Source organism: Manis pentadactyla, chromosome 16, assembly GCF_030020395.1.
Source record: "Manis pentadactyla isolate mManPen7 chromosome 16, mManPen7.hap1, whole genome shotgun sequence".
In the NCBI taxonomy this organism is placed as follows: Eukaryota; Metazoa; Chordata; class Mammalia; order Pholidota; family Manidae; genus Manis; species Manis pentadactyla.
In genome coordinates this window covers 47,671,569-47,698,829 of record NC_080034.1, presented here as the reverse complement: position 1 = coordinate 47,698,829, position 27,261 = coordinate 47,671,569, and the positions used below count along the sequence as shown (strand labels likewise).

Below are 27,261 nucleotides of genomic sequence, written 5' to 3'. Positions count from 1 at the left end.
GTAAGAAAGTTTCCTTGGTACAAGAAACAGTAGAAGATACATCAAGGACTGATTCATTATTGCTATATCAATGACAAGGTGAAGGTTAGAGAAAGGATCAATTCTAGATTGTCAACTTGAAGGGCTGTGGGGAGAGACGAATGGCTTTTGCAAAAGAATAAATAATCACAGATATTAGAATTTGAACTTACCAAGATAGCTTCCGTAGTCATGGTACAAAGTTGATTTTATTGCATTGAAGATTTCTAACACTATGGAAGCAGACATTCCCAGGTATTCAACCTGCTGTTAATATTCAGTAAAATTCTGTGCTGCATGGAGAACTGTGTGCTCTGTGACTTAATGAAAAGAGTCCACTGGATTAACAAGCAATTATCATTGCCCCCTCTGCCTAACAGCTCCTTAGGGCACTGTGGTCCAGTTGCCCATTTGGAGGGAGACAGTAGAAAGACAGCCTGATTAGTAGGATTTTTACAAAGCTGATGTCAAACAAAGGATTTGAACCACTCCTCCCCGCAGCCTCAAGGAGAAAATATATAAGGATCACTTTTAACATTACCTTCAGCTTATAGTGAATTCTAAACTTAATTCAATTCAACACACTTATAGTGAGCACCTTCTTTAAGACAGGCCTTTGTACCAGGCTCTGAGCTCTCTGTAACCAATATATAAACATGTATGATCTAGTAAATCAAGTAAACATTCTATATCTCGCATGAGTACTGACCAAGAAAAACACAGGGGGAATTTTTCCAGTGGAAATTTAAAAACTAGAGCTTGCAATGTAAGAAATATGATTTCCCCTCCCTCAGTAAATAACTGCCACTTCAGACCCAATAATAACTAGTGGCCCTGTGGGCAGCCACTTCCTGATTATCTAAGAGATGTTCTAAGTGAGAAAATAGATTTAGAAAGAAAAAGGAAGGATTCAGATGAGAAGGAACTTGAACTGAAACAATCATAAGATTTAAGTAAAGAAATGTACTGATCTTACTGCCAGCTAAACATTAAATTAGAAGCTCCATGAAAATCATTTTTCTAGAAGTAGTATAAATTGTGATGGGCCAAGGGCTGCCTTGGTTTTCAGACACAAAGGTAAACACGACAAAAGCACAGTCCTTGTCCTTGTGGAGATGATTGCATATTAGGAGGGATAGTCTACAAACATTAACAAAATACAGCTCATGAAGGGAGAATTTGGGGAACTACTTGTGGCCAGCAGCATACTGGCACAAAGAAGGTGGGATGCACAAATAAAAATGAAAACTGCCATTTCTAGGTGGATGAGCATTGGACACGCTGATTGAAAAAAAGTGTGGATTTACCATTTTCCACATACAGTATGAGAACACAGTAAGGGGGCAGTTTGTGGGCCCTGATCATTAGAAAAGGTGATTGATTCTGGGGAGCAACAATTTGAAAGAAAAGATAACAAATAAGGTTGGCAATACAATTAGCAGCATGGTTTAGGCAAGATCTTGAAAGTCATTTGCTTTTAGTACAAATATGCCTGCTTTGATCTGTGAACACTGGAAGTATACATGGACCATGGAAGTGAGCAAGGTGATTTCTAGTAAAGCTTTCCTCCATGGTACAGTAGCAAGTATAGCTTTGTCAGTGGGGAAACAGATGCCTATGTCAGAGAAACTGCTTGCAACGGAAGATACGAATCTGAAATTCACCTCTTCTCATTGGTATTTTATGTTTTTTCCAAATAACAAAAAAGCAGATGGCAAGTTCTTCTCACTCTCATTTCATGGTCATGAAGTTAGTAGGAAATAGATCCTTACCTTCTTTTACCTATACTCAGAATCCCAAAGTATAGAGAATTAAACATACGAACTGTCTCACAGAAGGATGCCCCGACACAAAACATCAAATCGTGGAAACCATGCCACAGAGCTCACAAAACCTGTATAAGACCACACATGCCAATCAAGAAATCTCATGCATTTTGAATTCTCTCCAAAATCAATCATCTAACTTAAGTAATAAGACACAAAATCACCAAATTTTGATTTTAGGCATGACACTGTTTTGAAATATCACCTTTGGGTGTCATATAATTCATTAACCTCGATCTTATAAATTAGGAGGCCCTAAGTGCATCCATGGCCTGAAGCTGAGATCCTGTCAAACCATTTCTCTGAATTTCTCTCTTTCTTCAGCAGGCTCACAGTGTGCAGGTTCCTCACAAAACACTTTTGGGACACTAGAATGAGACATAGATATTCCAGCCGAATGAAGTGGAACTCAGCTGATCAGAGGTTGATTGAAACCTATCTTCAGCTCCTTTTCAAATGTACTCTGAGCTATCCACTGAAAAGAAGCCCTTGATTTGTGATATTATCTTGTGAGAGGAAGTATGAAAAAGGGAGGCAGAAACAAAGCAGCACTCCTCTTAAATCCCTATGAGTATTCTGAATTCTGTGTAATTTAAGCCAGATTTTTTTTCCAATGGATGTCTTCTTGTTTATTGTATCACTTAATGATGACAGTTGCTGTCTTACAAAGCATAGCTTTCTCATAAATAGTATTTTATTTTAGAATGCATTTTTTCCACATACATAATTACATATTTAAAAATAAAATAAAAGCTGAACAGCAGTGATCTAATAATACACTGAGTAAAATTAGAAAGTAATCAACAAATATTACCCAAAGTAATTTTAGGGAAGGAAGTAATGAAGAAAATGGCTGATTTAATACATAAGATTAGAAACAGAAAATAGAGATTACCTACAAAACCAAAAATGTATCTGAAAAATTCAGTAAGACTGCTAAACTCTTGGATAAATTAATCAATTAATATAGAAAGAAGGCATAAGTAAGTGCTATCAGAAATGGAAAAGAGAGAATGGCATGTCTAGCAAACTTCAAAAATAAAAAAAGAAGTGGAAGAATGGCAAGAGAGGTGAGGACTTATTTCCACTCAGCTGCCAAGACAGTGATAGACTCAATTCTCCTGTTAATTCCTAAGAAGATACTCAACTGTGGCTAACATTCTCTCATCTATACCATACAATGCAATTCTGCATCTAAGCATCTGTGCTCAGAATGATTCACGACTTGGCGACCATAGCTATGAGTCGAGGCTTTAACTTATATTTGATCCAAGATTTCCTGGAATTTCCTTTTCTACATGAGTGAGGATTTACATAATTGGAGAAGAACCCTGATGAGGGTGCAGTTCCTTGGAGATGTAAACACTCCTGCCAACTTTTTCTTTAGGGAAAGTTGTCTTCAAAAACTAGGGTTTTGATTGCAGGAAACAAGAAGGTATTGCCAAAGCTTGGGCTTTTCTTTGGGGAACCATTAAGACTATGGTGGAATAATAATACAAAAATAGTAATAGAGAAGTATTAAGCCTCTCAATGCTTGAGGAAACATGAGCTAAGAGGGGAGTATATTGCAATACAGGCCTGCCTCAGGAAAGAACAATTCCATATGAACAGTCTAAATTCACAATTAACGAAACTAGAAAAGGAAGAACAAATGAGACCCATAGTCAGTAGAAGGAGGGACATAATAAAGATTAGAGCAGAAATAAATAAATTCAAGAAGAATAAGACAATAGAAAGAATCAATGAAAGCAGGAGCAGGTTCTTCGAGAAAATCAACAAAATAGATAAACCCCTAGCCAGACTTATCAAGAAAAAAAGACAATGTACACACATAAATAGAATCAGAAATGAGAATGGAAAAAATCACTATGGACACCATAGAAATACAAAGAATTATGTGAGAATACTATTAAAAATTATATGTGAACAAGCTGGATAACCTAGAAGAAATGGACAACTTTCTAGAAAAATACAACCTTCCAAGGCTGACCCAGGAAGACAGAAAATCTGAATAGACGAATTACCAGCAACAAAATTGAACTGGTAATCAAAAAACTACCTAAGAACAAAATCCCTGCACCAAATGGTTTCACTACTGAATTTTATCAAACATTTAGTGAAGACCTAGTACCCATCCTCCTTAAAGTTTCACAAAAAGTAGAAGAGGAGGAAATACTCCCAAACCCCTTCTATGAGGTCAGCATTATTCTAATACCAAAATCAGGCAAAGACACTACAAAAAAAAGAAAATTATAGACCAATATCCCTGATGAATATAGATGTAAAAGTGCTCAACAAAATATTAGCAAACCAAATTCAAAAATACATCAACAACATCACCCATCAGGATCAAGTAGGATTTATTCCAGGGATGCAAGGATGGTACAACATTTGAAAATACATCAACATCATCCACCACATCAACAAAAAGAAGGACAAAAACCACATGACCATCTCCAAAGATGCTGAAAAAGCCTTTGAAAAAACTCAACAAAATGGGTATAGAGGGCAAGTACCTCAACATAATAAAGGCCATATATGACAAACCCACAGCCAACATCATACTTAACAGGGAGAAGCTGAAAGCTTTTCCTTTAAGATTGGGAACAAGACAAGGATGCCCACTCTCCCCACTTTAATTCAACATAGTACTGGAGGTTCTAGCCACAGCAGTCAGATAACACAAAGAAATAAAAGGCATCCAGATTGGCAAGGAAGAAGTTAAACTGTCCCTGTTTGCAGAAGACATGATAGTGTACATAAAAAACCCTAAAGAATCCACTCCAAAACTACTAGATCTAATATCTGAATTCAGCAAAGTTGCAGGATGCAAAATTAATACACAGAAACTGTTGCATTCCTATACACTAACAATGAAATAGCTGAAAGAGAAATCAGGAAAACAATTCCATTTACAATTGCATCAAAAAGAATAAAATACCTAGGAATAAGCCTAATCAAGGAAGTGAAAGACCTATACCCAAAAACTACAAGATACTCTTAAGATAAATTAAAGAGGACACTAATAAATGGAAATTCATCCCATCTCTGAGGTAGTAAGAATTAATATTGTCAAAATGGCCATCCTGCCTAAAGCAATCAGCAGATTCAATGCAATCCTTATCAAAATATCAGCAGCATTCTTCAATGAACTGGGACAAATAGTTCTAAAATTCATATGGAACCACAAAAGACCCTGAATAGGCATAGCAATACTGAGAAGGAAGCATAAAGCAGGGGAGATATCACTTCCCAACTTCAAGCTCTATTTCAAAGTTACAGTAATCAAGACAATTTGGTACTGGCACAAGAACAGACCCATAGACCAGTGGAACAGAATAGAGATTCCAGAAACTAATCCAAGCATATATGGTCCATTAATATATGATAAAGGAGCCATGGATATACAATGGGGAAATGACAGTCTCTTCAACAGCTGGTGTTGGCAAAACTGGACAGCTACATGTAAGAGAATGACACTGGATCATTTCCTAACACCATACACAGAAATAAATTTGAAATGGATCAAAGACCTGAATGTAAGTCATGTAACCATAAAACTCTTAGAAAAAAACATAGGCAAAAATCTCTTGGACATAAACACGAGCAACTTCTTCATGAACATATCTCCCTGGGCAAAGAAAACAAAAGCAAAAATGAACAAGTGTGACTGTATCAAACTAAGAAGCTCTGTACAGCAAAGGACACCATCAGTAGAACAAAAGTACATCCTACAGTATGGAAGAATATATTCATAAATGACATATCTGATAAGGTGTTGACATCCAAATTATATAAAGTTGTCATGCACCTCAACAAACAAAAAGCAAATAATCCAATTAAAAAATGGGCAGAGGAGCTGAACAGACAGTTCTCCAAAGAAGAAATTCAAATGGCCAACAGGCACATGAAAAGATGCTCCACATTGCTAATCATCAGAGAAATGCAAATTAAAACCACATTGAAAAATCACCTCACACCAGTTATCATAGCCACCATCCAAAAGACAAACAACAACAAATGTTGGTGAGCTTGTGGAGAAAGGAGAACCCTCCTACACTGCTGGTGGGAATGTAAATTAGTTCAACCATTGTGGAAAGCAGTATGGAGGTTCCTCAAAAAACTCAAAATAGAAATACCATTTGACCCAGAAAATCCACTCCTAGGCATTTACGCTAGAATGCGGCAGCCCAGTTTGAAAAAGACATATTCACCCCTATGTTTATCACAGCACTATTTATAATAGCCAAGAAATGGAAGCAATCTAAGTGTCCATCAGTAGATGAATGGATAAAGAAGATGTGGTACATATACACAATGGAATATTATTTAGCCATAAGAAGAAAACAAATCCTACCATTTGCAACAACATGGGTGGAGCTAGAGGGTATTATGCTCAGTGAAATAAGCCAGGCGGAGAAAGACAAGTACCAAATGATTTCACTCATCTGTGGAGTATAAGAACAAAGTAAAAACTTAAGGAACAAAACAGCAGCAGGCTCACAGAACCCAAGAATGGACTAACAGTTACAGGGAAAGGGACTGGGGAGATGCGTGGGAAGGGAGGGATAAGGGCATTAGGATTAGCACACATTATGTAGGATGGGGGGCAGTATAACACAGAGAAGACAAGTAGTGACTCTGTAACATCTTACTACGCTGATGGACAGTGACTATAATGGGTATGTGGTGGGGACTTGATAATGGGGAAATCTAGTAACCACAATGTTGCTCATGTAATTCTATATTAATGATACCAAAATAAAATTTAAAAAAAATAATGTGTCAGTTCCTGGGTTACTCGCAGAAGAAAACTTGCAGGAGACGTTGTGTTTGAGAGAAAATGGAAAAGGTATGCTTGAAGAAAATGTCTGAATTTTGTCACGTGTAGTGATTCGTAAAGAGCACATCAGAGATGCAGTATTTCAAGACCATAGACCCATCATACCCTCCTTCATCAAGAGGAAAGTGCCAGTGAAAACTGACAAATAGAACTAAGACGTTCTATACTGCTATTCGGCAGAGACGTTTTTCTTAGGCCCAGCGCGCTTTCCTTGGTTTAAGAATAGGGTTCCAGGGCAGTAGGTTGGTTCACAGGCGAGGATCCCACACCGGTTCAACGGAGCCTCTTTCCTTCACCTCGCCCGTCTGTCAACTCCATTGGTTGCACTCACCAAGGACGCTCAGCTGCAAGTTTCTGTCAAGATTTCAACAGCGCTTTAGAGGAGCTGTACCTTGGAATTTGTGTTGGCGGAATTCCGAACATGAGGGCTGCCTTCCTAGCACTTGTCCCAATGCATGCGCAGACATTCTCCTACGACTGCATAAGGTTTGTCTTACAGTGAAACGGGATCCCGTCTCCAAAATGCGGCGGCTCAGTGACTACCCGAGTAAAACAACTAATCGCCCTCAAGACTGTGTTCTGCGAGTTCAGCAAGCTGCTCCCTGCGCGCCGGTGCACGCGTCCAAGCGCAGGAAGAAAGCAGAATGGAATTCCGCTACTAATTCGAAGGAACAAAATTGCAAAGGGGGCCACCGCTCCTTCCAGTAGTTTCAGCTATTAAAACCAAATAGGCAAACAAAAGCAGAAGAAACCGGCAAAACAATTTCACGCAGAACTATCACAATGAGCGCCTTCTACGGGCCACCAGACTCGGGTTGTGTTCACGCAGTACAACTGCGTATAATCTCCAGCTCCTGAAGAAATATTATCCTGTTATGCACAAGAGCAAAAACATAGCCAAAGGAAATAATTTTTAAGGGAATGTAAAACCAGCACTTGTGAAATAGAGATGAGACCTTCCCTCCTTTGATGAATTAGCCGTTCTTGCAGGTTCAGTGATAACCCATGTCCCTCTGGGTAGTCAATTCTTGGTCCAGGGCTATTCTAAAAAAAAAAAATATATATATATATATATATATATATATATATATATATATATAAATAAACCCAAAAAGCAGTAAGAAGGAATTGCGAAGATAAGAAATTAGAACTGAAACAAATAAAAGGATTCAAACAGATAAATATATTTTTAATGTACTTATTGTACGAAAAAAACCATTTAGATTAGTACCGCTTTCAACATAATTTGTTTAATTAGTTTTATGGAACTCTGTGGAGAGCCGGGTGCTGTGCAAGGTGCTGGAGACAAAGGCACAAGCCCTGTCCTTGCGGAGATGACTATCTACAAGGAAGGAAGCTCTATAAACATAAACATGAAACAAAGCCCACCCAGGGACAGGTTGGAGGAAGTGCTTGTAACTGGGAGTCTAATGCCACAGACGAGATGGAAAGCTAAAATACAAATAGCAATGGAAATTTTTAGTTTGCGCAAGAATTGATAATGCTACTCTGCAAATCAAGCTGGTCCATGGTTATCCACATACAAAGTGCACAGTAAGAGTGCAGCATACAGTCTCCAAATATAAGAGGGAGTGGTTTATCTTGGCCAGCAGTAAGAGAGTAAAGTATAAACAGTAAGATAAAAAGTTAAGTTCTATAATGGACTTAGAATTATGGCTCAGACAAGCCTCCATTTGTTTACTTTTAGGGGGATGTGCCAACAATGGTGTAAGAACATGAAAAACCAACAAGGGCATTCATTGTCAGTGAGCATGGGAGCTTCCAAGGGGGCTTTGATCCTTGATACGTTGGTGATCATTGGTTGTCATGCAGGATAGAGGTGTTGAGCCCATGTACAGAACCTGTTTGTATGAATTAAAAAGAATTTGCTTGGGACCTCCTGGCCACTGAAAGTCATTTTATGGATTTCTCAAAACACAAAAATAGAGCTGACAATTTCTTCTCTCTCCCTTTAATTAGTTATGAAGTAATTAGAGGTTTCTAAAACTTTTGTTGATTTAGCACCCCATGGCATATGGAATGGAAACTTATGCACCCTCTCACACAAAGATGAACCTAGATACAAAACATGCCACCAAGCAAACCATTCTGCGAAATTCACAAAATCTTTGAAGATTCTGTGACCCAGACTAAAAATTTTCCTTATTTGGGTTTCTACTTTATATCGTGTAGCCTAATTGTAGTTACTAAGAAATGAAACCACTCAAGTAAAATTAGCATAAAGAAACATTCTCTTTAAATTCAGGCTGCATAATTCATTAGCCTTAATACTGTAAATTAGGAGGCAAAGGTGCAACCACACCTGAAGCTGAGATTCTAGTCAAACCAGTTATGAGCGTTTCTCTCATGAAGTGGTTATGGGATTGAATTCCTAATGATGCAGTTTTGGGAGCCCAGAGTTAGGTCAGACCCAGTGGATGAAAGCAGGCTCATTTTTAAGCACACGGCGATGGGAGTCTCCACTGCAACTTCTCCTCAACCTTTATTTGAAGTTCTCCATGAGAGAAATTATATTTGAATTATATTTTCTTTGTTTCCGTTGAGAAAGGAAACATGTAAAAGAATTTCCACGTAATAGTACTTCTCTTAAAACTCAATGTGTATTTTAAAGCTTATTCAAATTAAACTTTTTTTCTAGGCTTTTCTTGATGCAGTTATTCAATTGGAGGGAACATCTGGTATATCCAAATCTCGATTTCTTGGTTTCACTATCTTTCATTTAAGAGTACTTCCACTATTCCATACTTGCCAAATACTGCTTCAAGGGCTTTCTCCTTTGTTTCTATATTAAGGCCACCAATAAAGAGCTTTCCTGGGCAATCTGTTTCAATCACTTTTTCCCCCTTGCTGCTATGCTCTACCCAGAAATTATATAAGTGCTATGCTCTACCCCTAAATTCTTGCTTCTAGAAGATTAAGAAATGGAGAAAAAAAATCGAGGAATTGATGGAAGTAAAAAGAGAAACAGATAAAACCACAATAGTAGTGAGATATTTTTGCACAATATGCCTGTCTGAAAATCTAATAAAAAACGCAAATAGAAAAAAAATCACAAAACAAAGTGATATATATAGAGAGAACAATGCACATATCAACTTTAGGATTCAAACTTTTTTCAAGTGTACATGGAATTGTCTCAAATTTGACGTTTTACCAGACCACAAAGCAATGCTCTAAAAATATAATAGGTTAAATACATACTATAACTTCACACAATAAAATTATGCTAGAAATACATATGAAAATTAAAAGTTGTATTTGTTTTAAAAATAATAAATATGCTTCAGTTATGGTTCAAAGAACAAATCACAATTGAAATTGGAAACTTTTTAAATAAATGACAATAAAAATTGTACATATAAAGAGGTATTGTTCAGTGGGATGTGTACTTAGCAGGCTCCCCTTAAATACATATGCAAATAAATGCTTAAGAGTAATGATGTAGCTGGTTGCGCTGTAGTGCTGGCGGCTTCCCCCTTCTGTCCTCGGAATGGGCAGCCCTCCCTCGTGCTGAGCTGCTAGGAAGCTCCTCTTGGAGAGCTCACAGGAGCTTGAACCAGCCACCAGTCCTCTGACTATCACCAGAGGGGTAATGATTGAAACAGATCGCCCAGGAAAGCTCTTTATTGGTGGCCTTAATACAGAGACAAACAAGAAAGCCCTTGAAGCAGTATGGCAAATATGGAATAGTGGAAACAGTCTTGATGAAAGATAGTGAAACCAAGAAATCAAGAGGATTTTCTTTTGTCACCTTTGAAAACCCAGCAGATGCCAAAGATGCAGCCAGAGACATGAATGGAAAGTCTTTTGATGGAAAAAGCCATAACGTAGAATAGGCCACTGAACCATCTTTTGAAAGTTGTAGACAAGGGCTACCTCCACCTCCAAGAAGCAGAGGCCCACCAAGAGGTCTTAGAGGTGGAAAAGGAGGAAGTGGAGGAACCAGGAACCCCCACCTCTTGTGGAGGGTTCATGGATGATGGTGGGTATTCTACTAATTTTAACATGAGTTCTTCCAGGAGACCACTTCCAGTAAAAAGAGCACCACCACCACAAAGTGGGAGTCCTCTTCCTAAAAGATCTGCCCCTATAGGAGCAGTTTGAAGCAGCAGTGGAATGGGAGGAAGAGCTCTTGTATCATGTGGGAGAGACAATTACCGAGGCCTATCTCAAAGGAAACCCCTGCCCTCTTATAGAGATGTTTATCTGTCCCCAAGAGATAGTGGATATTCTACTAAAGACAGCTATCAAGCTGAGATTACCCAAATTCAAGCTGAGATTACAAGATTCTTGTGATACAAGACATAATGTGTCACCACCAAGAGATTATATTCACCACAATTATGGTCATTCCAGTTCACCTGATGGCCACCCATCAAGAGGCTACAGTGATAAGACAGCTGTGGTCGTGATCGTGACTATTCAGATCATCCAAGTGGAGGTTCCTATAGAGATTCATGCAAGTGTCATGGTAACTCACATACTGCCCCACCTACACGAGGGCCCCCATCATCCTGTGGTGGAAGAAGTCACTCTGATGAGTACAGCAGCTCACATGTTGGACGTGGTGGAAGTCGAGAGTTACTCAAGCAGCCAAAGTGATCTCTACTCAAGTGGTCGTGATTGGGTTGGCAGACAAGAAAGAGGGCTTCTCCCTTCTATGGAAAGAGGGTACTCTTCTCCCTGTGATTCCTACAGCAGTTCAAGCTGTGCAGCACCAAGAGGTGGTGGCCATGGAGGAAGCTGATTTGATAGAGGGGGAAGCTGAAGCAGATGTTAAAAACAAATAAGTTTAGACCAAAATCCCTGTTCAAAGAAACAAAAAGTGGAAGCCACTCTGTCATAACTGCCCAAGGATTACTAGAAGGAAAAACTGTGTTACCTTTTAAAAATTTCCTATTAAAGTTCCCCCTCCACAATTTTTATGTTATTTTGAGAGCAAAAAAAGTTTAATCTTATTTGATTTTTATGACATTGCTTTCAACAAGGAAATGTTAAATGTGTTAAGACATGACTTGTGTACTAGTTTTCTAATTCTCCAAGTGTCCCTAAAGGTCACCTCCTTTTCTGATTTTCCCCAGTAAAAAAGGCAAACAATTCTAAGATCTTCCACAAACATCTATCCAGCTAAAATGAAGAGGTGCATCCTTCTGCCTATACAAACAAGCTAGCTATTTTGTGGGAGTATGCTACTCTTAGGATTTCAGAGTGTCTTCAAACTGTTCTTCAGAGTGTCTTCAGAGTGTTCTCAGTATGAAAAATATGAGATCAGAGGCTTATGTAAGGAAAGTGCTATTCACCCATTAAATCCAAAAAAGCTAATGGATAACACTAGCAGTATTTTGCCTTCCAGACATTTCCTTGGGAATCTCCAAGAACCTCCCCTTTTCCCCCTCCCCCAATAAGACTATTTAAATGTATGTTAAGCAACTACCAAATACTAAATAAAAGTTTGGCCAAAACAAAAAGCAAAAAAAGAAGAGTAATGGTCTAAGCATTCATTCCATGAAATTCAGAATCAACCACTAATTTATTTTTGAAGAAATTTTAGGGAAGGAAATAACGAAGCAAAGAGCAAATAATTAATACAATTAAATATTAATACAAATATATATAACATAAATTTGATCTTTTTAACCATTATAAGTGCACAGTTCAGTGGCATTAAGTACATTCACCATTGTTAAGCAATCATCAACACCACCAAGCTACAGAATTCTTTTCATCTTCTCCAACTGTAACTCTGTATCCATTAATCAATAACTCCCAATTCCCCCATCTACCCAGACCCAGGAAACCATTCTACTTTCTGTCTCTATGAAGTTACTTCTAGGTATCTTAAATAAGCAGAATAATACAATTTTGTCATTTTGTGACTTGTATATTTCACTTAGCATGTCTTCAAGGTTTATCCATGTTGTAGTATCCATCAGCCTTTTTAAGGCTGAATAATATTTCACTGTATGTATATTATCACATTTTGCTTATCCATCATCCATTGATGGGCACATGGGTAACTTCTACATTTTGGCTATTGTAAGTAATCTGCTTTGAACATGGGTGTACAAATATCTGTTCAAATATCTGCTTTCAATTATTTTGGGTATACCCAGAAATGGAATTGCTGGATCATATAGTAATCTTACTTTTTATTTTTTCCAGCTTTTTGAGATAACATTTAATGTTTAAGTTTAAGGTATATTGTGCAATAATTTGACATGTGTATATACTGCAAAATGATTACCACAATAAGGTTGGTTAACACATTCATCACTTCACATAGATACAATATTTTTATATGAAATATAAAATACTTTTTATTTTATAATAAAAAGAGAATATTTAAGATCTACTTTATTAGAAACTTTCAAATATACAATACAGTAATGTTAACTATAGTCACGATGCTGTACATTACATACTGTAGACTTATTCATCTTCTAACTGTAAGTTTATACACTTTGACCATCTTCACTCATTTCCCCCAACCCCAACATGTTTAATTTTTGAGGAATTGCCATACTACTTTCTATAGCTGCTACACCATTTTACATTTCTACCATCAATGCATAAAACTTCCAATTTCTCTTCATCCTCTCCAACACTTACTTTCTGCAAAAAATGTTAATCTCTTAATAAAACTGATAATAGCATAATAAAATTGACAATATCATGGAAAACAACAAAAATAAATGTCACAAGTAATATCAATCGTAGAAAAAAACACTTTTACAACTCCAGCAGATATCAAAAGTGAAAAAAAGTAAAACTGTCATAAATTTTGAAAATCAAAATAATGTAAACTATATAAAAAATAAAATTTCCCAAATTAAAATAGATTAATATAAAGTCTTAATGATCCTGTAATATACAAAACTGAACCTTTAATTTAAATAAATGTTCACAATAAAAATTTAAGCCTAAACCAGTATAATTCTATCAAATGTTTAAGGATGATAATCACTATTATTAAAGAAGTAGAAAAGGGCTCAGAAAATTATTTTATGAGGCCAAACTAACCATGATATGAATATAAAATAAGGATATTTCATGAACTTACATGCAACACCTTTAAAAGTACTAGCAAAACAAATCCAGTAATGCATAAAAGAGATAATAGGTTTAGTATATTTGGGTTTATCTCAGAAATACAATGTGATTTAATATGAAAAAAATCCAAAAAAATAAATCCTTCAATTTATAATATTAATAAGTAACAGAGTAATTATATGATAATCTCAATACATGTGTAGAAATTTCCTGTAGAATAGTTTCTACTCATGATATTTTTAACTTTTGAAAATTATTTGTTTTTAATAATTACAGATATATGGCAAATTGCAAAAGTGGTACAGAGACCATGTATCCTTTGCCTAATTTCTCCTATAGGTTACTTCTTTATACCACCAAAGTACAATATCAAAAACTGGAAATTAACATTAGTACAGTGTTTGACATGTATAGATTTTTATATAAACTATGAGATTTTATTACATGTGTACTGAAGGACATTTGGTTGTGTCCAATTTCTTTGTTATTACAAATAAAGCTGCTATGATTATTCATATATCATCTTTTGTGTAAACATAAGTTTTCATTTCTCTGGGATAAATGCTGAAGAGTACAGTTGCTGACTCATAAGAAACTGCCAAACTATTTCCAGAGTGGCTGTGCCATTTTACATTCTCATTAACATAAAAGTTGATTGTATGATTTTCTATAAAGCAACAACACACAATAAGAAAATTCAAATAAATATGCTATTAAGTGTCATATTAAATGTCAAATTCCTAGAAAGAAGTCTACATTGTAAAAATGTTAATTCTACATCAAATTGATCGATAGAATCCATGCATTTTTAGTAATTATACCATAAGCTTGTTCTGGAGATTGGTGATATGACTAAAATATAATATTAAGGTGAAAAGGACCACATTAGCCTAAGTTATATTTTAAAAGGAAAGCAAAATTAGACAAATTTGCCAAATACTAAAGACATAAGGACAGAATAATTAGGAAAATATAACATTGTCCAAGGAGAGACAATGGTATTAAATAGAATTCAGACTTAGACTTCCACATTTGATACTCTATTTTATGAGCAAGGAAATATTACAGAAATAGAAAGAATAGTCTTTGCATAAATTGTGAATATCTGTAAGGAAGAAATGATCAAATGACTATCCACAAGGAAGAAAATTTAAATCTATTCCTTTAATATTATACACCAAACAAATTCCAAGTATATCTGAATATAAAAGTTAAATAAATTGATAGATAAATAAGGCAAAGAAGATTCTAGAATACAACATAGGGGGTTATTTTCATGACTCTGAACTAGGGAAATATCTTTTAAACTTGACTTTAAAAGTACTAGCCATAATGGGCAATCCTTTCCATCTAGATTATCAAATCCTTCAGTCATGAGAATTTTTCTTTCATTTCTTTATAGAATTCCTCTCCACCTTTTTTATTGTCTCTTTCTGGAACTGCCAGAAATCAGATGATACTGAATCTCCTGAAGTGTTGTTCAATTTTCTTTCATTACTGTTTTCTATCTTTGATGTTTTTCTACTGTTTTTTTAGAGTTGTTCTAAACTGTATCTTCCAAATCCATTAGTCCTTTTCTCTGCTCTCATATTCTTTATTTCCAGTAAATTTTGACATTTTCATTATCATTTTTTAAAAAGTATCTTAAGTTCCTATTCCCACATGAGATGGAGTAAGCACACTTTACTCTTTCTCTCCCACTGAATACAAATATATCATGGAAAGAATTGATGAAGCAACTGTTAGAAGATGATTAAAATAAAATATCAGCAAACATATGAGAAAAGAACACCAGCATTACCCTCTCTATTCTCCTAATTGATCTGTAGATTAAATCCAATTGTTATCAAAATCTCAGCAGGACTTTTCTATAGATAGAGAAGAGCTTATTCTAAAACTTATATGGATAGGCAAAAGAACTAAAATAGCTAAAGCGATTTTGAAATAAAATTAAATGAGAGAGATCACACTATCAGATATTAAGACTTACTATAAATTTCAGTAATCAGGATAGCAAGATATTGGCAAATGGTTGGGCATGTAGATAAAACAGAAGAAGGGGTCCAGAAATAAACTTACACAAATATGGTCAGGTGATTTTTGGCAAAGGTGAAAAAAAAATCAATGAAGAAATGATAGTCTTTGAACAAATGATAGTGTAGCGATGGGATATTCATATGCAAAGAAAGGAAGGAAAGAGATAAATCTTAATGTAAATCTAAATTTCACCAAAAGAACTCAAAATTGGTCATAGATGTAAATGTAAACATAAATCTTTTAGAGGAAAGCATAGGAGGAAATCAACATGACTTTGGGTTTGGGGATGAGTTCTTAGACGTATAACTTTCCATAGGAGTAAAAATAGTAAAAAATGGACTTCATCAAAATTTAAAATATTTGCTTTGTAAAAGACACAGTTAAGAGAATGAAAAGAGAAGCTAAAGCTTGGCAGAAAATATTTTCAAATCATATATGTGATAGAGAATTTGTATCTACAATATGTAAAGAATCCTCAAAACTCAACAGTAAGAAAACAATCCAATAAAAAAATTGGCAAAAAAAATGTACAGAAACTTCACTTTAGAGCATAAAGATGGTAAATAAGCATACAAAAAGATGTTCAATGTTATTAGCCATTAGGAAATGCAAATTAATATAGTAATGAAATGTCACTACACACCTAGTAATATAGTTAGCATTAAAGATACTGACAAAATCAATGGCAGGTGAGGATGAGGAGCAACTAGAAATCTTATTCACTGCTGATGAGAATGAAAAATAATAATGGCCACTCTGAAAAATTGACAGTTTCTTATAAAGTTAAACATACATTTGCCATGTGACCCAGCAATCCCACATCTAGGAATCTAAGGAAAATGAAAATTTACATACCCGAATACTTACAGCCTTTTTTTCCACAGTTGCCCAAAACTGGAAACAACCCATGTGTCCTTCAATGGTTGGATGAATAAACTGGTTCATCCACACAATGGAACTCTGTTTAGTGGCAAAAACATACGAAATTTTGATAAATGCAGTAACTTGCATAAATCTGAAGTCATGTTCTGTTTCAAGGGGATGAAGCTAATCTCAAAAGGTTACATACTCTCTGGTTCAATTTCTATAACATTCTCAAAAAGACCAAACTAGGGATAGAAAAGGTATTGGTTTGTCAGCTGTTAAGTGTGGGGTTAAGAAGTGACTATGGAAGAATAACACAAATGAGGTTTATATGGATGTAACTGTTCTGTATCCTGGTTATGGTAGGGGTTACACGAATATATGCATATGAGTTCAAAAAGTCAATTTTACTCAATGATACATTTTATTTTTAAATAAAAGTTTCTCTTTTGTGTCATAAATTGTTCCCTGCACTTTATCTGAGGAATTTCACCAAATTGCCTCTTCGAAAACAGCTTACTCGAGCAGGATTATGAAGAGAGAAATTTGGAGCCATCCTTGAGCCCTGCACATCTCCGGGGGAAAGGACTTGCAGGGTATAGAAGAAACAACTATAGTCACTTTCTTCTCTGGGGAGCAGGTGCGAGAATGGTGGCAGTGGGATTTTGCGGGAGCTTTGAAACAAACGCCTTCTGCGGTGAGACAAGAGAAGCGCATAGATTTAGCATGGGGCAAAACACCATCCATAATCAGCAGGACTCGAATCTGTTCAGGGAGACCCCAGTGGATTTCTAGTCCATCGCCTTAACCACTCAGCCATAACTATGCGTGCGACCCTGCTCTTCCCGAACTATGTAAAGTTTAAGATTCTTGAGTAGCCAAAAGTATGTGTTTTGCGAGTTGGGTAAAAATTTCAGATGAATGAAGCTTTGGGAAAGTAGGTCACCTCCCTCCGGCAGCCCCCACAGTTAGGAGCACTAAGATGAGAGTACTCACCACACAAATTTCCTTCAAAGTTCAGGTCCCTTCATCAACTAGCTCCTGACTTCTTCGCGGATCATTTGCTCTGGAGTCTCCGAAACTGGAACCAAATTTACTCAGCATGGAGAGGGAGTCAGGGCAACCCTAGTTTTAGGCCTGGATGGCACCAACCCTTACGATAACATCCCAGGAGGCCTCCTCGTTGAATGATTATGCGCTTAATGGGTTTCAGGGAAGGAAATGCTCCCGGTGATTTGCATGTAATGTGCAAGTAGAGAAAAAAGATGTTGAAAACCTCCTCTGAATCCCCTCACTCGGCGTCCCTAGCCTCCTAAGCTTACACCTAAATATTAACCACATTGTATTTGGGAAAGTTTATAATATGTATCATATGAATTGTGATATTTATTTCTTATCATTTATCTCCTATCCTTTCCCTCAAACACCAGGAAATATGAAGGGGATTAAGTATGAGATGGAGGGAAGAGGAATTACAGAAATTTAAGAAAACTGAAGGGAGGAATAAAAAAACATAGAAGTGTGGAATAGTGTTCAGTACAACCGCCTTAGGGGCTTGTTAAAATGCTAAGGACCTTAAGCCTTTCTCACGTGCGCCCTCTCCACCGACCTTCATTCTTAAATAACTTGTAGCGGGAAAGGCCGTGAGCGCTGCAACTAGCTGGCTGGGAAAGATCTCCTCTCCGCAACCAGAAACCCACCAGCTCTACCTACTACGTTCTCACCTCTTAGGTTTTCCGCCCAGGAAATAAGGAAGTGACGGGCACGTGATGCTCGGAAGACGAGATCTGGGGGAGACCAGGACAGGGGGCGGGGGGGAGGGTGTGAACGGAAACCCGCTCTCAACCCTTGGCTCCTAGCTCAGGGGCGCAAGAGGTTTTTCATTCAGTTTATCCTTCCACTCCAGTCTAACACGCTTCCCTTCTGCTTTGCGTTTTTGCAGACAAAACGCAAAGGTTCAGAGCTAGTGTGTTGTCCTGTGATTTTCCGTATTGGTTATTTTCTTTTCTGGATGCTACGTGGAGTGGAGAGGAAGAAGGCTGGGAGACCGCCGTCGTTATTAATGGCTGGTGTGTGAGGCTGGTTGTGATTCAATGGTTTAAGGCTCCGGACTAGGTACTTTCTGGACTCAACGTCTAGGAGTGGGATTGGAATTCTGTCAAGGTCATATTTGTCCGTGTCATACTGCATGCACTAAGTTGTCATTTGGTCAGGATAGCCTGAAATTTCTTCTCTTCCTTCCACGACTCTGCTCTGGTTGCTCAGATCACAACCGCTCAACTGTTCCACGTCGACAAAGCTTGGACCCTTCTGCATTTGAGTTTCACTTTCAGTGACTTCATCTATAATCCATCCTTCTGTCCTCAAAGACATTAGCCCTCTTGATCAACGGCTGGACCGCACGGCCTCACAGAAGAGGGCAGCAAAAAAAAAAAAAAAAGGTGTCTTTTGCATCTCAGTCCAAGAGTCACCAGCAAAGAATTCCTGGGTTAGTGTGGGTAAAATTGTAACATTTCCAGAGTATCTTGCCTGGCTTTGGTGCATTTGCATATCCTCAGGGGTGGAGAGAAGTTCATCTCCACGTCAATGGGTAATTACCTGGGCAACCGAGGGTGTGTCCAAACCTGAGAGTTTAAGGGGAGGGGCTTGCTCTCTTGCTTGCTTTCTTCTGGAGCAGGAGAGGAGAGAGACGACGCTGGACTGCAGTTTGTAAGCAATAAACGGGTTTTAAACTTTATTTCTCCCTGTGACTGATTTCAGTTTTTAGAGGTATTTTGCCCCGGATTTCCTCTTCCGGACTTACAGTTAGAAAACCTGGGCTATTTCCAAATCTACCTGGACTCACTTAAAAAGAGGGCAACAGTGGGTTACATCACAAGTTCATCGTTTTCTCTTTGACACTATTGACAAAACTACACACAGAACCCATTTTGAAAAAGAGCACAGTTGTTCACAAGATGGTCCTCCCTTTTGAGAGTGACAACCCCAGAGTTGAACTAGAAGAAGGTGAGAGTGGTGGAACATAGTAAAAATATCTCCCAAAGCTTTTTGCTGGAAGTACCTCAAATCCTTTTTGTAAAGCCACCTCTCCCAAGCATGGATTGGAGAGACCAGATGAAATAAAATGTGGCTTTTGATCCTTGATCAAACTCTTCCTTATCTCATGGAAGTGAATGATAATAACTTTTCCATGTTGGTGATCCGTGTCCTTTGCATTGTTTTATTTTGGTGTACCTAAGTGTTTATAGGGGCTGAATAGATTTCCACAAAAAAAAAAAAACATAGGCAAAAATCTCTTGGACAGCATCACTTTAATACCAAAACCAGGCAAAGCACCACAAAAAAAGACCAACATCCCTGATGAACATAGATGCAAAAATACTCAACAAAATATTAGCAAACCAAATTCCAAAAATACATCAAAAAGATCATCCATCATGATCAACTAGGATTTATTCCAGGGATGCAAGGATAGTAAAACATTAAAAAATCCATCATTATCTTCCACCACATCAACAAAAAGAAGGACAAAAACCACATGATCATCTCCATAGATGCTGAAAAAACATTTAACAAAATTCAACATCCATTCATGAAAAAAACGTTCAACAAAATGGGTATAGAGGGCAAGTACCTCAACAAAATAAAGGCCAAACATGACAAACACACAGCCAACATTATACTTAACAGCAAGAAGCTGAAAGCTTTTCCTCTGAGATCGGAAATGAGACAGGGTTGCCCACTCTCCCCACTGTTATTCAACATAGTGCTGGAGGTCCCAGCCATGGCAATTAGACAAAACAAAGAAATACAAGGAATCTAAACTGGTAAAGAAGAAGTTAAACTGTCACTATTTGAAGATGACATGATATTGTACATAAAAAAACCCTTAAAGACTCCACTCCAAAACTACTAGAACTGATATCGGAATACAGCAAAGTTGCAGGATACAAAATTAACACATAGAAATATGTGGCTTTCCTATACACTAACAATGAACTAATAGAAAGAGAAATCAGGAAAACAATTCCATTCACAATTGCATCAAAAAGAATAAAATACTTAGGAATAAACCTAACCAAGGAGGTGAAAGACCTATACACTGAAAACTATAAGATACTCTTAAGAGAACTTAAAGAGGACACTAACAAATGGAAACTCATCCCATGTTCTTGGCTAGGAAGAATATCGTCAAAATGGCCATCCTGCAATACACAGATTTGATGCAATCCCTATCAAATTACCAACAGCATTCTTCAAAGAACTGGAACAAATAGTTCAAAAAATTCATATGGAAACACCAAAGACCCCAAATAGCCAAAGCAATCTTGAGAAGGAAGAATAAACAGGGGGGATTACCCTCCTCAACTTTAAGTTCTATTACAAAGCCAGAGTAATCGAGACAATTTGGTATTGGTACAAGAACAGACCCATAGACCAATGGAACAGACTAGAGAGCCCTGATGTAAACCCAACCATATATGGTCAATTAGTATATGATAAAGGAGCCATGGACATACACTGGGGAGATGACAGCCTCTTCAACAGCTGGTGTTGACAAAACTGGACAGCTACATGCAAGAGAATGAACTGGTTTATTGTTTAACCCCGTACACAAAAGTAAATGCAAAATGGATTAAAGATTTGAATTTAAGTCAGGAAACCATAAAAATGTTAGAAGACAACATAGGCAAACATCTCCTGAATATAAGCATGAGCAACTTCTTCCTGAACACGTCTCCTCGAGCAAGGGAAACAAAAGCGAAAATGAACTCAATGGACTACATCAAACTAAAAAATTTCTGTACGGCAAAGGACACCATCAACAGAACAAAAAGGCATCCTACAGTATGGGAGAACATATTCATAAATGACATATCCAACAAGGGGTTAACATCTAAAATATATAAAGAACTTACATGTCTCAACACCCAAAAAGCAAATAACCCGATTAACAATTGGGCAGAGAATATGAAGAGACAGTTCTCCAAAGAAAAAGTTCAGATGGCTAACAGACACATGAAAAGATTCTCCACATTACTAATCATCAGGGAAATGCAAATTGAAACCGCAATGAGATATCACCTCACACCAGTAAGGATGGCCAGCATCGAAAAGACTAAGAACAACAAATGCTGGTGAGGATGTGGAGAAAGGGGAGCCCTCTTACACTTTTGGTGGGAATGTAAATTAGTTCAACCATTGTGGTAAGCAATATGGAGGTTCCTCAAAAAACTAAAAATAGAAATATCATTTGACCCAGGAATCCCGTTCCTTGAAATTTACCTAAAGAATACATCTTCTCAGATTCAAAAGGACATATGCACTACTATTTTTATCACAGCACTTTTTACAATAGCCAAGATATGGAAGCAACCTAAGTGCCCATCAGTAGATGAATGGATAAAGAAGATGTGGTACATATAAACAGTGGAATACTATTCGGCTATAAGAAAGAAACAAATCCTACCATTTGCAACAACATGGATGGAGCTGGAGGACATTATGCTCAGTGAAATAAGCCAGGCAGAGAAAGACAAATGATTTCCCTCATTTGTGGAATATAACTATGAAGCAAAACTGAAGGAACAAAATAGCAGCAGACTCACAGGCTCCAAGAATGAACTAGTGGTTACCAAAGGGGAGGAGGTGGGAAGGCATGTAGGGAGGGAGGGAGAAGGGGTTTAGTACACATGGTGTGGGGGATCACAGGGAGAACAGTGTAGCACAGAGAAGGCACATAGTGTATCTGTGGCATCTTGCTGCACTGATGGACAGTGACTGCATTGGGGTATGGGTGGGGACTTGATAATATGGGTAAGTGTAGTAACCACATTGTTTTTTCATGTGAAACCTTCATAAAAGTGTATATCAATCATACCTTAACAAAAAATTTTAAAAAATATATAGACAACAATATTGTATCATAATGATCAAACTTACTAAGAGACTAGAACTTAATTATTCCAACCACAAAAAGTGATGATAATTATGTAACATGATAGAGGGGCTAACTATTGCTACAATGGCAATCATATTACAATATATAAATATATCAACTTAAAAAAATTTTGATGAGTACTGCCTATATGCCAGTCCCCAAATGTGTTACGTTTTAGATATATAGTAATAAGTGAAAGAAATATGGTCCCTGCTTCCAATGCTGACTTCCCTTTCAGTTCTATCATTTTTGTGCTTAGAAAAATAATAATAGATTTCATATACAATTATAGTAAAAAATCTAGATTGGAGTCCAACTGACAGGAAGCAGGTAGAAACTGGATTGGCTTTGATGATGTAGTGGTGTGATTGTAGGGTGGGAAGAAAGTAAATATTCAAGGTAGATCCTCTCTTCATTAATAAACAATACAAAAGCTATAAAAAAATAACAAACAATAAAATAAAAATTTATTGCACATGGGACTTGGTGAAACAAATCATTTGATACATTTCCTCCCACACATAATTGATACTATCTCCAAACTTCTCAGTGTCTTCCTATTAAAATGCATATTTTATAAACATTAAATGATTGCATCTTCTCCTTTATCCAACCTGACAATTCCTCTCTTTTAATTAGAATTTTAGGTTTGTTTTTTTTTTTACAACTAATATGATAATAGCGTTGGGTGTTAAGTGTAACATTTTGCTTTTTGTTTTCTTTTTGCCACTTTTGTTGTTTGTCCCCTTTTCCTTCCTTTCCTGTCTTCTTTTTGGGTTAAATCTCTAAATTTCTAGCCAATCTAGCTTCTTTGATATCCAATTTCTTCAGTCCAGTAATTTTGCATGTTCTCCATGAGTTAAATCCACTGTGCACTGAATGAATCAGCAAGGAAGGAGTTGTATAAATATAGACACAACCCAGTATGGTCCCTTTTATTGAGTCAAATCTGTTCCATTTTATTCTAGCTTTTGGTCAGCCTCCAGTGGTTTTTAAATATTTTAGATTTTCTTCAGAGTTATAATTATTATCAGTAAGAGGGTTAGTCCAATATAAGTGACAATCATTACTGGAGGCTTTAAGTCCTCCACATAGATTTTATCAGATGACTAAAGTGAACACCCAAAGAACAACCATCATGGGTAAGACAGGACATTATTACACCCTCAAAATATCCTCTGTCTTTTTCCAATAATAATGTCCTCTTCCACAGACATAACTACTCTGATTCCCATTGTAATCACAACCTTATTATCTCTATGATTTTACTAACAATATGCATCCCAGATATTACAGAATCATCTTGCCTGTTCTTAATTTGTCATACTGTATGCATTTGTTTAAAATGCTCTTCTTTTTGGTCAACATTATATTTATATGATTTTTATCTATTGCATTGTTTACTTCATTTATTTTAATTATATAGTATTACATTATTTATTTATTCTAACAGTTTACTCTCTTAAGTATAAGGTAGGGGATACAGGAGAGGTGTATTAATGAGAATAATGAAGTCTGGTTGCTGAAATAAACATCCAGGATCTCAGTAGCTAAGCACAATGCAGAGCAGAATATAATTTATTCTTTGCTCATGCAAAAACCAATTCAGATAGTATGGCTCTGTTGGATAGTTATTCTCCATATAATAATTATCCAATTTCTATATCCTTTATCTCATAGTGCTTCACTTATACCCACAATGGTTCAAAATCTTGGGGGGAATCACACTATATACAGATGTGTCTTGGCCTTCAGGTTACTCACACTACTTCCATGTATATTCTGTTGGCTAGAATTAACAGCTTACCCAAAGGAGGCTGGGAAATATAAAGGCCCATGTGGATACTGGTGAGCATGACCGGTTCTGCTACTTGCATTTTCAAGTGAATTAAATAACACCATTGTTTCCAAAGTAATTGTACCACTTTACAATTTCACTACAATATATGTGAGCTGTTGTATTTTTAATTTGTGGCAAAAAAGGTTTTAACAATATTTATTTTTCTTATATATAGAGAGTATACAATGGTATGTTATGTGATTTTCAGTTTTAATTTTACTAAATACTAATGAGCTTAAGCACCTATTCAGCTATTTATTTTACATTTTATTTCGTTTTCTTTTAGTTGTGCAAGATTTTTGTGTATTTTCCTATTTGGTTGTTTGCCTATTATCAGTAGCTTTTAATAGTTTAAAACCTAAGTATCATGATCCTTTGCCAGGATCTTCTCCATCTTTACAAATTTTTATGGTGTCTTTTGATAAAAAGAAAAATTTAACATTTTTGTTAGTTGTCTTTACCATTACTGTAGGCTGTAAGTCCTCCACATAGATTTTATCAGATGAGTAAAGTGAACATCCATAGAATGACCATCGTGGGTTAGACAGGACATTATTCCTCTAACACTTGGCAAAGTGTGTGTCTTTGTTTCAATAAACTTCTATTGTCAAAGTCAAGAATTTATTTACTTACATTCTCTCTAAAATTACGTGCCTTTCACATTTTAATTTTCCTCTTTGTAAGATAAAGTGGCTGAAACATTTGATAAGACAATAGCTGGGAAGGGAAAAAAAGATGGCAGAGTAAGAATGTAAGGTAGAAACCTACCACACAAACACCAAAGAAACAACTACAGCAAATACAGCTAAACCTGAAAACAACCTGTGATATGAGTTATAAGAAATACATATTTAGTCATTCAAATATTCCCAGGTATATTTGGTATTCATCCGCTGCTCCGAAAACACTGCAGTCTTAAAGGTGAAACTGGTGTTTTGTCATGTTAATGAGACTTTTGGACCCCACCCAAGGGTGGGGGCTGGAGGTTGTATCAGCCAATGGCCAATAATATAGTCAATCATGACTATGCAATGAAACCTTCAGGAAATCCCCAGAGAAGAGCTCTCTGCTCTGCTCTCTCCTTCACTTTGCTTCACCTGGACCTCTTCACTTGCTCTGCATGGTTGGATCCTGTTTCTCGGTTGGAGAGAGCTTCTATGCTTGGGGAACCAGAACACCTCCATGTGCCACTGGGCTAGGTCCCAAGCTCCATAATGATAGAAACTCTATTTGGGACTTTGCCCTATGTCTCTCTTCAGCTGGCTGTTAACTTTTATCCTTTATTAAACTGGTAGATATAAGTGTTTTCCTGAGTTCTGTGAGTGACTCCTGCAAATTAATCAAACCTAAGGGAGAGGTCATGGGAACCTCCAATCTGCAACTGGTAGGTCAAAAGCACAGGGAACTGCCTGCAGCTTGTGACCAGCATCTGGAGTGTGGAGTGGAGGGCAACCTTGTTGGAAACAGCCCTTAACCTGGGAATCTGGTGCTGTCTCTGGGCAGATAGCATCATAATTGAGTTCTCCAACACCTTGCTGGTGTTCAAGAATTGCTTGGTATAAATATGTGTGGGAAGAACCCCTCTCACATATTTCCACACATTGGAATCAGGTCCAGGTACCTGAATGAAGTTATACTACTATTACTGCTGTGTCTAATATTGTCATTGTTATACATATATGTAGGGAAGAAATACACCATGGCATTTGTGTCAGAGATATCACAACCAGAGGACTGCAAAACAGACGACCTACACCTGGTGAAGAAGGGAAGACCACACAGAGAAGGGTAAAGTGGAAGAGCCATGATTGAGCAGGACAAAAGGCTTTCCACCATCCCAGCCCACAGGCAAGAGGAAGAGGAACAGAGTTGGGAGGGGACAGGCACTCAGTAACTCTGCACACCTGGCTCTATAGATCTGCTCTGGGAGCATTAATCCATATTACATTGGGTACTAGTGATTAGTGGGGCTGGACACCAAGGACAGTTGGAACACACTGGGAGACTGAGACTCCAGCAGCTTGTGGAGAACAGGCAAGCTCCACTCCTCCACTGCAGCTGAGACCCAACACAGAGGCTGCAGTTTGAAAGATTTACCAGCACTTGGAGGGTTTCAAGAGAGGAGAGGGTTAGATGGAGCACTCTGTGCAGAAGAAATGGCAAGTAAATAACACTTCTCAGCCCTCCTACAGTCTGACAGTTTAGGCCCTCTTGGGAGCCCCAGACACTCCATGACCCTCACTGGAAGCTCAGCCCTGAAGTTCTGCTAGTGTGCCAGCCTATTCGGTCCAGCAGCATCAGACTTTGTTACCTGGCAGGCAAAGGGAGACTTTCCTATATTTCTCACCCTGTCTAGGCCAAACTGGGGAATGCAGCTTGGAGTGCACCTTGTTTCCCCAGGGCTGTCAAACCCAATGCCTAATGCCTTTCTGTTGCAAGGGGGCACTTGCATGATTCAATAATCCATGTGCCTGCCTCAAAGCTGTGTGACCACCCTGCCCACCTCATTAACCCAAAACCCTACCATCACTTCAGGGCATCCTGCCCACAGCATTCTCAGCAGAAGTCACTGCTCTTCTAACAAAGGGCTGGCTGAGGCAAACTGCCTGCCACAGTGGACTAAAACCACAGCCTGCAGCCAGATGGAAAGTTGCCCTACCTATTGCCCATCAAAAGCAACTGGAGATCCACTGCAAAGAACTAGGTAGTGGAAAGTAAAGAGTCTTGAGCTTCTGGGTACCACAGGATGTCTTCTTCATAAAGCCATTACTCTCTAGAACAAGAAATGTAGCAGATCCATCTAATACAAAGGAACAAACAC

General features: G+C 37.4%; 1 pseudogene; it reads left to right on the top strand.

Moving 5' to 3' along the window:
• The first annotated feature begins 10,300 nt into the window (after positions 1-10,300).
• Positions 10,301-10,847, top strand: LOC118910824 (RNA-binding motif protein, X chromosome-like; annotated as a pseudogene).
• Positions 10,848-27,261: the final 16,414 nt, after the last annotated feature.